This window comes from Xenopus laevis, chromosome 3L (genome assembly GCF_017654675.1).
Source record: "Xenopus laevis strain J_2021 chromosome 3L, Xenopus_laevis_v10.1, whole genome shotgun sequence".
NCBI classification, from domain to species: domain Eukaryota; kingdom Metazoa; phylum Chordata; class Amphibia; order Anura; family Pipidae; genus Xenopus; species Xenopus laevis.
Window position 1 is genome coordinate 33,145,903 of NC_054375.1, and position 17,433 is coordinate 33,163,335.

General features: G+C 40.3%; 2 pseudogenes; both read left to right on the forward strand.

The window, feature by feature from the left end:
• Positions 1-5,754, forward strand: LOC108710205 (annotated as a pseudogene).
• An 8,431-nt stretch (positions 5,755-14,185) lies between these two features.
• On the forward strand, positions 14,186-17,110 carry LOC108710206 (annotated as a pseudogene).
• The last annotated feature ends 323 nt before the right edge of the window (positions 17,111-17,433 follow it).

Consider the following 17,433-nt stretch of genomic DNA (forward strand, 5'->3'; position numbering starts at 1 on the left):
ACCGCGGCGGCCGTTTTTTACGACAGCGTCCATTTTTTTTCGACGCAGCGGAAATTTTTTTGGACACCGCGAATTCGCACCTGCCGAATAAATTCACCCATCACTATTGAAGATGTAAATGACAATTATCCAGTATTCCTTGCTAAAGAATATACATTTATCATTGCTGAATCAAGGCTGCCAGGATCTTGCTTCCCACTAGAGGGAGCAGTTGATGATGATGTTTAAACAAAGTCTGTTATTGGCTATGAACCTAGTCCAAGTGATTATTTTTCATTAGATGTTCAGTCATATACACATGAAAGTAAATCTGTTCAGCTTGTATTAAAAAAAGCAGCAAGACAGAGAAGAAATCTCACTTCACAACTTAACAGTGCTTGTATTTGATGGGGGCAAACCTAGATTAAGCGGGGCAGTACACATTCTAATTACAGTAACTGATGTCAATGACAATGCTCCAGTGTTTGATTTTTGATTAATTAACAGAGCAAGTTTATTGGAAAATACTCTTGTGGGAACATTTGTCATTAAAGTAAATGCAACAGATTTAGATGTGGGAGAAAATTGTATAATCACATATCTTCAACAAGTAAGATCACTTTTTAGCATTGAGGGAAGTACAGGAATACTTCGAGTGATTGGCAAGATTGATTTCCCAGAAAGCAATTTAAAGGGAAACCACACACAGATAAAAAAGTTCGCTTCAGGGATCCGGATAATTATATGTCTGAAGGTACTGCATCCTCCTCCTCATATCTGTATACGGAAGGGGAATTATCCCAGAGCGATTCGGAGGAGGACACCAGACGACAGGAGCCTCACGATTACAGGAGGGCCCCTTTAGACAGGGACCGAGTCAAGACGCGGAGTCAGCCAGGTGCGGTGGACGCAAGAGGTCTGGATCAAAACAAAAACAAAAAGAAACACAACGACAAACATCACTGAACGGGGACATGGAACAAGTACGATATGGCTTACATAATAATGTGATCAATCTATCGAGATATGTATTAACTGATATTGAAATCAAAGTTTTGAACTATGGTTTGAGTTTTGTTCCGGACCATGGCATACGTACTTTTGATACTATTCTGGACATTAATAATTTCATCCGCAAACTAACTTTAAAAAGACACTATAATTCTAGCTGCTCATTTATAGACGGGCAGTCAGGGATGTTGTCAACGGGGGATGCTTTGAGTTTGGATGATGTGAATAACACTATTGATGCCAGCGATATTGCACAGTGTACCGACCAGACTGATGCTAACATAGAATTTTCCTTTGATGATTTCTGTACCCTCAATGATATGGAGAATTTGTTGTTAGATTCCTCGAGGAGTAATGATCATGTCGCTCATACTAAGTTGTGTAATAAGTCAAGGTTTTACCCTATTCAGAGTAGAGGTATGCATATCGACATTGGTTATTGGTGATTTGTCGAAATATAGAAGCAAGATCAATACTAACAGTAACCTGGATAGGAAGGAGTTAAAAGCAATCGCAGATTTAAAAGCTAACAAATCTATTGTAGTGAAAAGTGCTGACAAGGGAGGCTCAGTGGTAGTTTTGGATTCTGATTATTATATATCCGAGGCCATGAGACAGCTTCAAGACACCAACACATATGAGCCACTTGATTATGATCCTACTGACAGATTTAGATCTGCCCTTCGTGGCCTTCTAGATTGGGCCAAAAGTGAGTCCATACTTAATGAAAAAGAATTTGTATATCTTGAATGCACGACTCCACGCATTCCTATATTTCATTGGTTGCCCAAAGTGCATAAAAGTACATCTAATGTACAGGGTCGACCAATAGTGTCGGGCATCCGATTGTGTTAGGCTTACACAGCTACCTCAGAGACAGCACGGATTGTATTAACAAATTTTGTAATACTACTTGGAAATCATCCTTTTTGTGGGTCACGATGGATGTGGCAGCACTTTATTCCTCCATAGATCACATATTGGGCACATCAGCTGTCCGTTTTTGGCTAGACCACACGAACCTTTATTCAGAAATGCAGAATGATTTTCTCTTGCGTTCATTGCACTATCTCCTGAATACTAACTATTTTATGTTCAATGGTTCCTACTACCTCCAGAGAAGAGGCGCTGCGATGGGTGCTCGGTTTGCCCCCTCGTATGCGAATCTTTTCATGGGGTGGTGGGAACGGTTATTCATTTATGGTGAAGGCAACCCTTACCGTACCCAAATAGTTAAGTACTACAGGTACATTGACGATCTGATCCTAGTATGGGATGGTGATGTTTCTTCAGTGGAGGCCTTTGCAAAATATTGTAATAGCACAAACTGCGGTATCTCCTTCACGTGTGACCAAAATCCTGCACATATATCATTTTTGGATATTACCTTTTCGATTGACAATGGCAGGGTAGTTACTGATCTATACCGCAAACCAATCACACGCAATACTTTATTGCATGCGGCCAGTTGTCATCCTTCCAATGTGATACGGGGGGTCCCTGTAGGACAGTTCCTGTGTCTCCGCAGGATCTGTACCTCATGGGACTCATTCAACGATCAGGCCATGCTCCTGTGGGACCGTTTCATCCAGAGGGGTTACCCCTTTTGGGATATCAAGAGAGCTTATGATAGGGCATTGGGTACAAGCCGCGAGGATCTTTTGACTGTGAACAACACAACAAGATCCAATAGACATTATCGAAGAAAACAGAGACCCGAAAGACCTCCGGATGAGGCATCGGGCGTGATTGATAGTTTCCCTCGCATAATTACCACCTACTCACATGATAGTTCATTTGTCCGCAGAACAATTGAAAAACATTGGAAAATTTTGAAATTGGACCCTAATCTTAGTGGTATCCTACCCTCACGTCCACAATTTACATATAAGAGAGGCTCCAGTTTGGGGTCTATTTTATCTCCTAGTTTATTTGTGGATCCAAGGTTACAGAAACCCACACACTGGTTAGATGTCAAGGGCTGTTACAGGTGGGGGGTTACTCGCTGTGGAGCTTGCATATATATGAAAACATCTAAGGATTTTGTAGGTAACAATGGCCCCCGTAGGTTCAAAATAGATTTCTATGCAAACTGTGGAACTAAAAATGTTATCTATCTCATTACGTGTCAGTGAGGCTTGCAGTATATAGGAAAAACCATAGGACCCATCCGGAAACGCATTTCTGAGCATTTGAGTTGTGTATCACGTCGTGATCACAGCTCTGCAGTTGCTAAACACCTATTGGAACATCATAATGGCAAATTATGCCTTTATTTTCAGGTCATAGATAGAGTTGTTCCGGGGGTCCGTAAGGGAGAAACGGAGACCTCACTTCTGAGGAAGGAGGCCTTCTGGATCTATAAGTTATGCACGGTTGCACCGAAAGGATTAAACAGAGAATGGGAACTAAATTGTTTTGTGGACTGAACTATTTGCTCAAATTTATTTATTTATCTAATTAATTACCATCATGATTATTATTATTTTTGGCTAACATTATAGTTTGAGTTCCTTACCCAATTGTGCTCGTGTAGATCTTTCCCTGTTTTTATGCACTCTCAAGAACATCTTGTCGTAAAAGCTACTAGTCTCTTATATATATGTTTCATTGGTGGTTCACATTTGTTCCTTGGCTTTCTATTGTGTTGCGATTTTGTTCCTTATCTTTAGCTTAACTGCTCAGGTTCTCATTTTTGTATCTATTTTGTTACCAGTAACTGATAAGACATTTACATTCCCTTGGGGGTTGTAACATTTTCAAATACGTATACTTTGTTATCTTCTATGAGGATCCTATTTATTATACAACATCGATTCGGCTAATGTCTCCCTCACTGCACTTACTATTACCATATTATTATCATTATGATTATTATTACTATAAGTTTTGGTGGGCCCATTTCAACTGTACTGATTTAAATTGATTTGATCCAATTCAATTTAATTTAATTTACAATTATTTAATACATGGTTTAGGACCCAATCTTCCAGAACTAATTTGGATTTGAATTCAGTATATTAATTTACATATTAATCTTATTGGCCAAATAAAACTCTAATGTCTGGACTATTCCCTGTAATTAATTAATAATTATTATTATCATTATTATTATTATGATTGTTATACACTTTCAATACAATATATATCTTTATTTATATTATGGCTAATATGCAATAACGTGATCTTTTAATTGGTTAATTCATTCTTTTATTGGTGTTGTCTATAAAGTTGTTGTTTCACGGGGAGGTGCTTGAGCTTCTGATGAAGTGACGTATTGGTCACGAAATGCGTCAAGCTACACTCACCCTGCCTGCTTGTACTGTCAATTTTAAGGATTTCATTAAAGTTTATCGGTTTTAACTCACTTTCTGGCTCCACCGCTTTGATGACCTTCCGGACGCCACCCTCCTTCCCACTTTTAGTGCCTGTTTTGATCGCTATATTGCCGTACCGGACCGGCATGGAGGGCTGCATCAAGAACCGGAAGTCGATTCCCTCTCTTGGTTAGCGGTGATTTCATTTTTTGCTTTTGAAAAGAAAAGCCTGTATGAAATAGAAATTGAGGCCATTGACAAAGGTCATAATGCAATGGCTGGAAACTGCAAGGTCTTAGTGAACATTTTAGATGTGAATGATAATCCATCACAGATGACTGTGACATCACTAAATGTTCCTGTTCCTGAGGATTCACCATCGGGAACAGTAGTTGCAGTTATCAGTGTCCATGACTTTGATACAGGTGAGAATGTATAATTCACTTGTCATATTTCTAAACATATTACCTTCAATATATCTCCTACACTAAGGGGATATTATTCTCTAACAGTGGATGGACCTTTAGATGGTGAAAGGACATCAGAATATCATCTTGATATTAGCTACAGATGAAGGTTCTCCAAGCCTTTCCATCACCAAGTTTATTCAAATTCAAATAAGTGACCTGAATAACAGCCCTCCTTCTTTCCAACAAATATCTGAAACTATTTATATTAAGGAAAACAACCCATCAGAATCATCTACACAGTCTCTGCTTCTGATGCAGATACTGGCCAGAATTCCTTCATTACATGTTCTCCATCAATCCAGAAAATGGAAATACATTTTCTTTGCTTTCATTTGACCATGAACAAATTACTTACTTCCAGTGCCAAATAAAGGCTACAGATGCAGGATTACCTCCTCTGAGCAGCAATCTGACCCTGCATATTTTTATAGAGGATATTAAGGACAATGCTCCATCTGTTCTAGCTCTATTTCCCAGTAGTGAATCTGCCTTAACTAAGATGTTCCAAAGTTTTCTAAAGAAGCTCAGCTGGTGACTAAAATGGTGAGTTAAAAAATCTACCAAGAAATTCTCCATTCTCTCTTGGAAGTCAGACTGGGGAGATAACAATGACCTGAACCTTCATGGATTCAGATAGTGACCAACACAAATTGTTTGTTGAACTGAAAGTTCATGGAGAGCCACAAATGTCTGCAGTAGTGAAACTGATCATCTCACTGGTGGATCCCATGCAAGAGTTACCAACAGGAAGGAAAAACTAAAAAAAAAAAACTATAAAAGAAAAGATGATTTTCCAGATGCCAATATTTACCTGATTATGCCCATTTGTCTAATCTCCAGTGTATTCCTAATTACCCTCATTGTTTATACTGTGTTAAGGTGGCAGAAATACACACAAGAAATCAATGTTCTGAGACAAAATACAATTTGTCCCAGCATAGCAGGAAGTTGGAGCTCAGCAGAGCTCCACCAATAGGGATGTAGCGAACGTCGGAAAAAATGTTCGCGAACATATTTGCGAACTTGCGTCAAAAATGCGAACGGTTCGCGAACGTCGCGAACCCCATAGACTTCAATGGGAAGGCGAATTTTAAAAGCTAGAAAAGACATTTCTGACCAGAAAAATGATTTTAAAGTTGTTTAAAGGGTGCAACGACCTGGACAGTGGCATGCCAGAGGGGGATCAAGGGCAAAAATGTATCTGAAAAATACATTGTTGACACAGCGCTGCGTTTTGTGCTGTAAAGGGCAGAAATCACACTACATTTCTAAACTTGTGTAATAAACTGCTTTAAAACGTCCGGCTCTACATGCCAATCAAGTCATGTAAAGGTTACAGCCTGTTCACACACAAAGACAAAACGCGGCGCTTACTGCAACGCAAAAAAACGCAAAGAGCTTTCATGAATGATACCGTCAAGTGAGCAAATAATAGTTTTTAATTACTAGTTGCTTGTCACCTCCAGGATGTTCGTCCTGTTGGTGGCAATATTTCTGTAGTGGTGTGTTTAGCAGTCACCGTGCTTGTGCGCACGTGCACGGTCAGGCAGAGGTAATTCAATGTACAGTGAAGTGAACCAAAAAACACTGATTCTGCAGTGTGGGCCCAGTTTTGGTCTACTTTATTGATCACCTGCGGTGACCATAAAAGATGCGATTTTGCCACTGTTGCAGAACCCTGAAAAATTAGGCATGTGTACTTTCCTGAAAAATTATGTTTTTTTGTCGCAGCCACTGAAGCACAGAGGCCAGAAAAAATATGCCATATGAATGCTAAAAATATAAAAAAAAATTTGTCGCAGCCACTGAAGCACAGAGGCCAGAAAAAATATGCCATATAAATGCTGAAAATATAGTTTTTTTTGTCGCAGCCACTGAAGCACAGAGGCCAGAAACAATATGCCATATAAATGCTGAAAATATGAATTTTGTCGGACCCACTGAAGCACAGAGGCCAGAAAAAATATGCCATGTAAATGCTGAAAATATGAATTTTTTTTTTCACAGCCACTGAAGCACAGAGGCCAGAAAAACATATGCCATATGAATGCTAAAAAAATAATTTTTTTTTGTCGCAGCCACTGAAGCACAGAGGCCAGAAAAAATATGCCATATAAATGCTGAAAATATTAATTTTTTTTTGTCGCAGCCACTGAAGCACAGAGGCCAGAAAAAATATGCCATATGAATGCTAAAAATATAAAAAAAAATTGTCGCAGCCACTGAAGCACAGGGCCAGGAAAAATATGCCATATAAATGCTGAAAATATGAATTTTTTTTGTCGCAGCCACTGAAGCACAGAGGCCAGAAAAAATATGCCATATAAATGCTGAAAATATGAATTTTTTTTGTCGCAGCCACTGAAGCACAGAGGCCAGAAAAAATATGCCATATAAATGCTGAAAATATGAATTTTTTTTGTCGCAGCCACTGAAGCACAGAGGCCAGAAAAAATATGCCATATAAATGCTGAAAATATGAATTTTTTTTGTCGCAGCCACTGAAGCACAGAGGCCAGAAAAAATATGCCATATAAATGCTGAAAATATGAATTTTTTTGGTTGCAGCCACTGAAGCACAGAGGCCAGAAAAACTCAGGATTTACCTGTCCAAAAAGTTTTGATTAAAATGAAACCAGTAGGGTTTGCACCCTAGTTTGTAATGGTGGTGGAGGGAGGAGGACGCTAAAGGACAGCTGTGTGTGGAGTCATGCGGCGTGCAGAGAAGGACAGCTGCATGGGGAGTCAGAACAAGCCTTCTGGCGTGCAGTAACCCTCCGAGATCCATGCCTCGTTCATTTTAATAAAGGTCAGGTAATCCACACTTTTGTGACCTAGGCGAGTTCTCTTCTCAGTTACAATCCCTCCTGCTGCACTGAAGGTCCTGTCTGAGAGGACACTTGAGGCGGGGCAAGACAAGAGGTTCATGGCAAATTGTGACAGCTCTGGCCACAGATCAAGCCTGCGCACCCAGTAGTCCAGGGGTTCATCGCTCCTCAGAGTGTCGATATCTGCAGTTAATGCCAGGTAGTCCGCTACCTGCCGGTCGAGGCGTACTTTGAGGGTGGATCCCGAAGGGTTCTGGCGCTGCCTTGGACTGAAAAACCTTTGCATGTCTGACGTTACAGAGTGGCCAAAGTGCATTGTCCTTGCAGGTGCGCTCGTGGCAGGATTACTGGCACCTCTGCTCCTGGAATGTTGATGAGTTCCTGAAGTGACATCACCCTTAAAAGCATTGTACAACATGTTTTGCAGGCTGGTTTGTAAATGCAGCATCCTTTCGGACTTGTGGTACGTTGGTAACATTTCTGCCACTTTATGCTTGTACCGAGGGTCTAGTAGCGTTGCGACCCAGTACAGGTCCTTCTCCTTAAGCCTCTTGATACGGGGGTCCTTCAACAGGCATGACAGCATGAAAGACCCCATTCTCACAAGGTTGGATGCAGAGGTATCCATCTCCGCTTCCTCGTTATCAAGGACTATATCATCCACGGTCTCCTCCCCCCAGCCACGTACAAGACCAGGGGTCCCCAAAAGGTCACCACAAGCCCCCTGGGAAGCCTGCTCCTGTTGGTCCTCCTCCTCCACAAAGCCAACTTCCTCCTCTGACTCCACTTCTGACACCTCTCCCTGCGTTGCAGCAGGTGCCTGGGCTCGTTCTGGTGATTCCGACCAGAAATCGTGCGCTTCCTGCTCCTCGTCACGCTGGTCTACAGCCTCATCTGTCACTCGTCGCACGGCACGCTCCAGGAAGAAACCAAAGGGTATTAGGTTGCTGATGGTGCCTTCGGTGCGACTGACCATGTTTGTAACCTCTTCAAAAGGGCGCATGAGCCTGCAGGCATCGCGCATAAGCACCCAGTAACGGGGGAAAAAAATCCCCAGCTCAGCAGCCCAGTCCTACCACCCAGTTCAAACAGGTATTCATTGACGGCTCTTTGTTGTTGCAGCAGACGTTCCAACATGAGGAGCGTTGAATTCCAGCGAGTCTGGCTGTCGCAAATTAAACGCCTGACTGGCATGTTGTACCGCTGCTGAATGTCAGCAAGGCGTGCCATGGCTGTGTAGGAACGTCTGAAATGGGCCGACACCTTCCTGGACTGCCTGAGAATGTCCTGGAATCCTGGGTACTTCGAGACAAAACGTTGGACTATTAAATTCAGAACATGTGCCATGCAGGGCACATGTGTTAAATTGCCCAGTCTCAGTGCTGCCAACAGATTGCTTCTGTTGTCACACACCACTTTTCCGATCTTCAGTTGGTGTGGGGTCAGCCACCGATCGGCCTGTGACTGCAGAGATAACAGGAGTACAGATCCGGTATGGTTTCTGCTTTCCAGGCACGTCATCCCCAAGACAGCATGACAACGGCGTACCTGGCACGTCGAATAGCCTAGGGGGAGCTTGGGGTGCACAGGTGTGAAGGAGGAGGACCCAGCAGCACGTGGCGGTGACACCAACTCCACTTTGTTGTTGAGCCAGGCATTCCCTGCTTCCCAGCCATAAGCAAGTTCACCCAGTGGGCAGTGTAGGTGACATACCTGCCCTGACCATGTTTGGAGGACCATGCGTCAGTAGTCATATGGACCTTTGCCCCAACACTAAGTGACAGAGATGCGGTGACTTGGCTCTGCACATGGTGGTACAGGTGTGGTATTCCCTTCTTGGAGAAAAAATTGCGGCTGGGTACCTTCCACTGCGGTGTCCCAATTGCTACAAATTTGCGGAAGGCCTCAGAGTCCACCAGCTGGTATGGTAAAAGCTGGCGGGCTAAGAGTGCAGACAAGCCAGCTGTCAGACGCCGGGCAAGGGGGTGACTCGCAGACATTAGCTTCTTACGCTCAAACATGGCACTCACAGAAACTTGGCTGGGGGCAGATGACTGGGAACTGGTGGTCAAGGTGGAAGGTGGAGTGGAGGGTGGTTCAGACGGGTCAAGGACAGCAGAGGTAGAGCAGTAAGATGCTGGACCAGAAGGAGGGTGGCTTTTAGTTTGTCTGCTGCCTTTGAGGTGTTGCTCCCATAGTTCTTTGTGCTTGCCGTTCATGTGCCTTCGCATAGAAGTTGTACCTATGTGGGTGTTGGGCTTCCCAAGACTCAGTTTCTGACTGCACTCATTGCAAATTACAACGATTTTGTCAGAGGCACACACATTAAAAAAATCCCACACTGCTGAGCTTTTTGAAGCTGGCAATCTGGCGGTAACAGTAGAAGTTGGCGGCAATGGCGGGTGCGTTGGCCGGCTGACCACAGGTGCCGATACATGTTGTTGCCCTACTGTTCCCTGCGAGCTGTCCTCCCTGCTTCTTCTAAGTCTTATTCTCCTCCTGCCTCTCTGACTCTCCGTCTCTCCATCTGAACTATCCTTCTCTTGCTCTCTTCTACTGGGCACCCACAAAACATCAATCTCCTCATCATCATTCTCCTCAGATGCATCAATTTCTTCTAACAGCTCACAGAAGGAAGCAGCAGCGGGGACCTCCTCATCACTCATTATGTCCATCTCTGTTGTGTTGTCTGCCAGAATTATATCTGGTGTAACGTCCTCATCTCCTTCATCTTCTTCTGCCAATAATGGTTGCGCATCACTCAGTTCAAGAAACTCATGTGTAAATAACTCCTCTGACTCCAGTGAAGAAGGGGCGCCGGTGGTGGAGGAAGTGTTACGTGGGGTGCCCATAGCAGAGGAGGATGAGGATGTTGTGGCAAAGTTAGAAACGGTAGAGGATGGGGTGTGCTGTGTAAGCCAGTCAACTACCTCCTCAGCATTTTGGGAGTTGAGGGTAATTGCCTTTGTAAAACTGGGCAATTTCCTAGGGCCACAGGATAGCATAGCAGCACGGCCCCTAGTGGCTCTGCGTGGCGGCCTGCCTTTGCCTGGCATTTTTTTTAAAACAACATCAACAACTCAGGTGGTGTTTCTGCAAGGTCAACGTATACACTACAGCAGTGGATACGGAATCTATTATTGCTGCTTGAAAAACGTCACTCAGGTGGTGTTTCTGGAGACGGTATTATTATTGATATTTAGACAGAATGTGAAAAAGCTCACACAGCTAGGCGGCAGTTGTTTGAAGAACACACTGGGCAAACAATGTCTGCAAGGTCAACGTATACACTACAGCAGTGGATACGGAATATATTATTGCTGCTTGGAAAACGTCACTCAGGTGGTGTTTCTGGAGACGGTATTATTATTGATATTTAGACAGAATGTGAACAAGCTCACACAGCTAGGCGGCAGTTGTTTGAAGAACACACTGGGCAAACAATGTCTGCAAGGTCAACGTATACACTACAGCAGTGGATACGGAATATATTATTGCTGCTTGGAAAACGTCACTCAGGTGGTGTTTCTGGAGACGGTATTATTATTGATATTTAGACAGAATGTGAACAAGCTCACACAGCTAGGCGGCAGTTGTTTGAAGAACACACTGGGCAAACAATGTCTGCAAGGTCAACGTATACACTACAGCAGTGGATACGGAATATATTATTGCTGCTTGGAAAACGTCACTCAGGTGGTGTTTCTGGAGACGGTATTATTATTGATATTTAGACAGAATGTGAACAAGCTCACACAGCTAGGCGGCAGTTGTTTGAAGAACACACTGGGCAAACAATGTCTGCAAGGTCAATGTATACACTACAGCAGTGGATACGGAATATATTATTGCTGCTTGAAAAACATCACTCAGGTGGTGTTTCTGGAGATGGTATTATTATTGATATTTAGACAGAATGTGAAAAAGCTCACACAGCTAGGCGGCAGTTGTTTGAAGAACACACTGGGCAAACAATGTCTGCAAGGTCAAGTATACACTACAGCAGTGGATACAGAATATATTATTGCTGCTTGAAAAACGTCACTCAGGTGGTGTTTCTGGAGACGGTATTATTATTGATATTTAGACAGAATGTGAAAAAGCTCACACAGCTAGGCGGCAGTTGTTTGAACAACACACTGGGCAAACAATGTCTGCAAGGTCAACGTATACACTACAGCAGTGGATACGGAATATATTATTGTTGCTTGAAAAACGTCACTCAGGTGGTGTTTCTGGAGACGGTATTATTATTGATATTTAGACAGAATGTTAAAAAGCTCACACAGCTAGGTGGCAGTTTTTTGAAGAACACACTGGGCAAACAATGTCTGCAAGGTCAATGTATACACTACAGCAGTGGATACAGAATATATTATTGCTGCTTGGAAAACGTCACTCAGGTGGTGTTTCTGGAGACGGTATTATTATTGATATTTAGACAGATAGTAAAAAAGCTCACACAGCTAGGCGGCAGTTGTTTGAAGAACACACTGGGCAAACAATGTCTGCAAGGTCAACGTATACACTACAGCAGTGGATACGGAATATATTATTGCTGCTTGAAAAACGTCACTCAGGTGGTGTTTCTGGAGACGGTATTATTATTGATATTTAGACAGAATGTGAACAAGCTCACACAGCTAGGTGGCAGTTGTTTGAAGAACACACTGGGCAAACAATGCCTGCAAGTGCACTACTATTGGTGCACTACTATGAAGAACAGCAAACAGCACTGGACACGTTAAAGAACAGTAAGATAAGTAAAATAAAAAAATATATATATGTATATTAAAAAAAAAAAAAAAAATACTCTGGTTGGTGCTGAACTACTAGGAGCAGCACACCAGTCCCACTCCCCAACACAGCTAGACTAATAGCACTGGGCTCTTATAGTAGCAAAGTAAAAAAACAAAAAAGAAAATAAAAGCAGTCCTTACAAGGACTATTGGGTTATTACAGCAGTCGCGCGCCGTTCGCGAACATTCGGCGGACGCGAACAGTCGATGTTCGCGCGAATTAGTTCGCGGGCGAACAGTCCGCGACATCCCTATCCACCAAATAATGATTTAATTCTGTTCACATCAAACTACCCCCAATCTGCAAAAGAAGACATAAACTCAAATACTGGAAGCCTGGCATTTAATTTTGCTGAAAATGTAAGAAGACAAAAGTATTTCTCATTACCTCAAAATTACAATTTCAGTGTTATATTATATTAAGGCTATTTATAACTTTAATGTGTATTTTTTATCTATACAAATTAAATTGTAATTGTGAAATGCTATGATAAAAGAGACAATTGTATTGTTTCGTAACATTTTGAAATGGCATGAGTAGATATTACATTGAATGGATCTTAAGTCTTGAAAGTGAGATGTTTGGTTTAACCTAAGAGACAAGTGGCGGTATATTGCTGGTTCACCATAGGGCTATCCTCCGTTGTTATGGGAGGAACTTGCTGAGTTATTTGATTTCTAGTGATACCTGAAGAAAGAAGGTTTTTAAATACAAAAGGTTTTGTTTGCATCTGACATATATATATCTTGGATTCTAAAGAGCAAAGATAAACAATCCGGGAAATTTAAAGTAAATATTAAATGCAATTATGGATTCCAAGCTGAACTACATACCTCTCTGTGCCACAGCAACTGGACAGATTAAAATGATTTAAATAGCTAAAAGCACCTGGACACCTGTTGGTCCAACATCTTATTCTGAAACTAAAGGTATTGATATGAGGTTTATCCTTTGTTTGCTACTACAACAGCTTCTCAGCCTCTAGGTAGGATGTCCACCAGGAAAATGGTTGTTGGGTTATGCTTTCATTAATATGCAAGAACCTTTATGAGGTTGGACACTGGTGTTAGGTGATTAGGCTCTAGATTTGTATCTTCTCAACACAGCAAAACAGTTCTGTACTTAATTTGATTTCTCCATGGGACATAATCATGCAGAAACAGGATATGGATGTTTGTCCTTATAAAAGGACATGAAACACAACCCTAGAACTTTTTGGTGCAGCAGAAACAGTGAGAAATCTAAAACAAAAATATTGGGCATTTGAAACTCATAGAGCAACAGTCTGGTAAACTGCATACAGTGAACCATCCAGTAATATAAAAGTTCTAGTGCAGCAGAATAGTGAGCATCTTACATAAGCAGAGCATACTAGAAAAACACATTCACCATTCTAGGAGTGCAAAATAATGATAATTAGTAGAAAAGGTAACATTTTAGTGAAGCAAAAACATTAACAATCAAAAAGAATAATGATTATTAAGGATTAGAGAAACAATGAATATATTGGTTATACATTTAATTAGCTAAAGTGGAGTTTCTAAATACATTTCCTTTGATCAAAATATTATTTTGTCTTATTTCTATGTTGTGTCACAAGGTTTCATTCTTGCCTAACTTACAAGAAAACAAATTCAATAATTCATTTCTCTGCATGGGTGTAGCTCTGATTTTTGTATCCTTAAGAATCTGTTAACTATTATATGGATGGATTAAAAATATGTTTACCATTTAAATGAAGAACCAAGGAAATGCATCTAAAATTAAGTGATTTCTTCATGTACAAATGGCTGCTGATTTGGTTCTCTGCTAGCTCCATTACATGATTCCTGAGGAATCCAAACACGGCACCTTTGCTGAGAGAATTGCATAAGATTTGGGGCTGCAGATCAGTGACATTAATTCCAGAAGGCTAAGGTTAGCTTCTAAAGATGGATCAGATTATTTCCAGGTAAATTTAAAAAAATGAATATTATTTGTCAATAGAATTATAGACACGGAAGCGATGTGTCCTGAAAACAGTGTATGTATTGTACAATTAGAAGTCATAGTTGAAAAGCCTGTGCAGATTCACCATGTAGATGTAAGAAATAAATGACAATTATCCAATATTCCCTGCTAAATAATATACATTTATCATTGCTGAATCAAGGCTACCAGGCTACTAGCCTAAATTATAGTTTTGCATTAGATGTTCAGTCATATACTCATGAGAGAAAATCTGTTTAACTTTTATTAAAGAAATCTGGACAGAGAACAAATCCCATTTCACAATATAACACTTACTGCATTTGATGGAGGAAAACCAAAAACGAAACAGTCCAAGATGTCACTGACAATGCCCCAGTGTTTGACCTATCAAATTACAAAACCAGTAAATGCACGGTAAATGCAACAGATTTAGATGAGGGAGAAAACAGCATACTGCCATATTCCTTTAATACACTGGTTCCACAACAAACTAGATCAGGTATTATGTAAACTTTTGATTGACTATGTTGACTATGAAGAAAAACCGGTATGAAATTGAAGTCTATTGATAAAGGTCCATATTTCTTAACTGGACTTTGAATGGTCTTAATACATATATTGGATAAGAATGATAACACACCAGAAATGACTGTAACATCATTGAATGCTACTGGTCCTGAAGATTCGCCACCAGGAACAGTATTTGCAGTTATCAGTGTCCATGACAGAGATTTAAATCAGAATGGAAAAGTCACTTGTCATATTTCTAAGAATGTGCCCATTCCCTTCAAGATATCCTCTGCACTAATGGAATATTACTCACTGATGGACCATTAGATTGTAAATAAGCATCAGAATATGAACTAGATGTCACAGCTACAGATGGAGGCTATTCAGCTCTTTCAGTTACCAAGTCTATTAAGATTTAAATAAGTGATGTGAATGAAAACCCACTGTCCTTTTCAAAAATATTCAGAGATAATTTCTGTTAAGGAAAACAACCCACCGGGATCTTATATCTACACTGTATCAGCCTCTGATTCTGGCCAGAATTCCTTCATTACATATAGATGGAATACTTTATTTGCTTTGCTGTCATTTGATCATGAACAAGTTCGATATTATCAGTGCCAAATAAAAGCTAGAGATGCAAGACTGCCATCATTAAGCAGCAATCTAACTCTATATATTTTTTATAGAGGATATTTATGACAATGAAAAAGAAAGTCAGGTTGTGACTGAAATTAAAGCCATTGATCCAGACTCTGGATAAAATGCTTGGATTTCTCATGAGCTTATAAATCTACCAAAACATTCTCCTTTTTCTATTAGAAATCATACAGGGGAAATTACCATCATGCAATCTGTCTGTTGAGTTGAAGGACCATAGAGCTCCTCAAATGTCTGCAACAGTGACTCTGTTCATCTTACTTTGAAACCCTGGGCATGAGATAGCAGCAGAAACAAAGAACCATAATAGAAAAGATAATGCTTTTTCAGATGCCAATATTTATCTGATCATGTCCATTTGCCTAATCTCCAGCATATTCCTAATTACTCTTATTGTTTATACTGTTCTAAGGTGGCAGAAATTCAACCAATGAATCCAAACTCTGAGACAAAATACAATTTGTTCCAGCATAGCAAGCAGTTGGACTTACTCTCAGCAAAGGCAGTATAAGGTTTGTTTAGGTGGAGCTTTACAAAACAATGATTTAATACTTTTCACACCAAACTTTTTCCAGTCTGCAATGTAAGATGGGAACTCGAACACTTGGAGCCTGGCTTTTGATTCTGCAGGGAAAATGAGAAGGCAAATTTCAAAGTCCAGTTGAATACAGATGACAGAATATTTGTTATACATTAGCAACTTAGATAATTGGTATAAAAATACATCTGTGGGCTTATACAAAGGATATTAGGAAATTAGAAGAATTCCTAATATTAACATAGATTTTGTTGTTATAAGTGATAGCTCTTAACCATGCAAATTCCTCTTTTTTATTTTAAAGGGGGTGCCCTCTCATTCCTGATAAGTACATATTTTGATGAGATGGTAGCTAACAATATAAATAATGCTTAAAAACTGCTTTTAATTGCAAGGCTAGATTACATGTTGATAATCCATTAGGTTTGATATGGCCATTTCATCTTTACTCCCAAATGTTCTGGTAAAGTGTTTTATTAATTGGAATTTTTCACCTTGGTTTGTTCAGAATGCCAGAAACATAACTTTGGCTCAGATGAACAAATCCCGCTTCATAATATAACACTAATTGCATCTGATGGAGGCAAACCCAAATTAAGTTGAACCCAGCTGCTGACTACGTTCAAGAAAGATGTAAATGACAATGCACCAGTGTTTGATGATGAAATGTACGGAGACAGTTTGTTAGAAAATTCTGTTAGGGGCACAATCATCATTAAGGTTAATGCAACAGATTTAGATCAGGGAGAAAACAGTAAATTTAACGATTCATTTAATAAGCTAGTTCCTCAAGCAAGTGAGAAAAATATTCAGCATAGAGGAAAATCCAGGGATAATACATGTTGTTGGGGAAGTAGATTAAAAAAAGAAAAATCTATGTAAAATAGAAGTTAATGCTATTGACAGAGCTTATAATGCCATGTCTTAATCGTAATGTTCTGAATGTGAATGATAACCATCAGAGATGTCTGTGACTTCCCTTAATCTAACTAAAGATTTTTTAGTGAAAACGTTCAAATTGTTAGATTATTTAGTGAAAACGTTAGAATTGCTTGATTTTAGTGAAGACGTTAGAATTGTAGATTTTTCTGTGAAAACCTTCGAATTGCTCGATTTTTTTTGTGAAAACATTCAAATTGCTTGATTTTTTCCTGAAAATGTTCGAATTGCTCAATTTGAACTTTCCGATTTCACGATTTTTCGCTAATTCAACAGGAGATATTCGCCCATCATTAGTAAGTTTCTGTCCACTTTTTTCAGTGTTTTTTTCTCGAATTGAGAAAAGAATGCAAACTTGATTTATCATAAATTGATTCACAGGTGTCTGAGCTTTGATTCTGCAGGGAAGC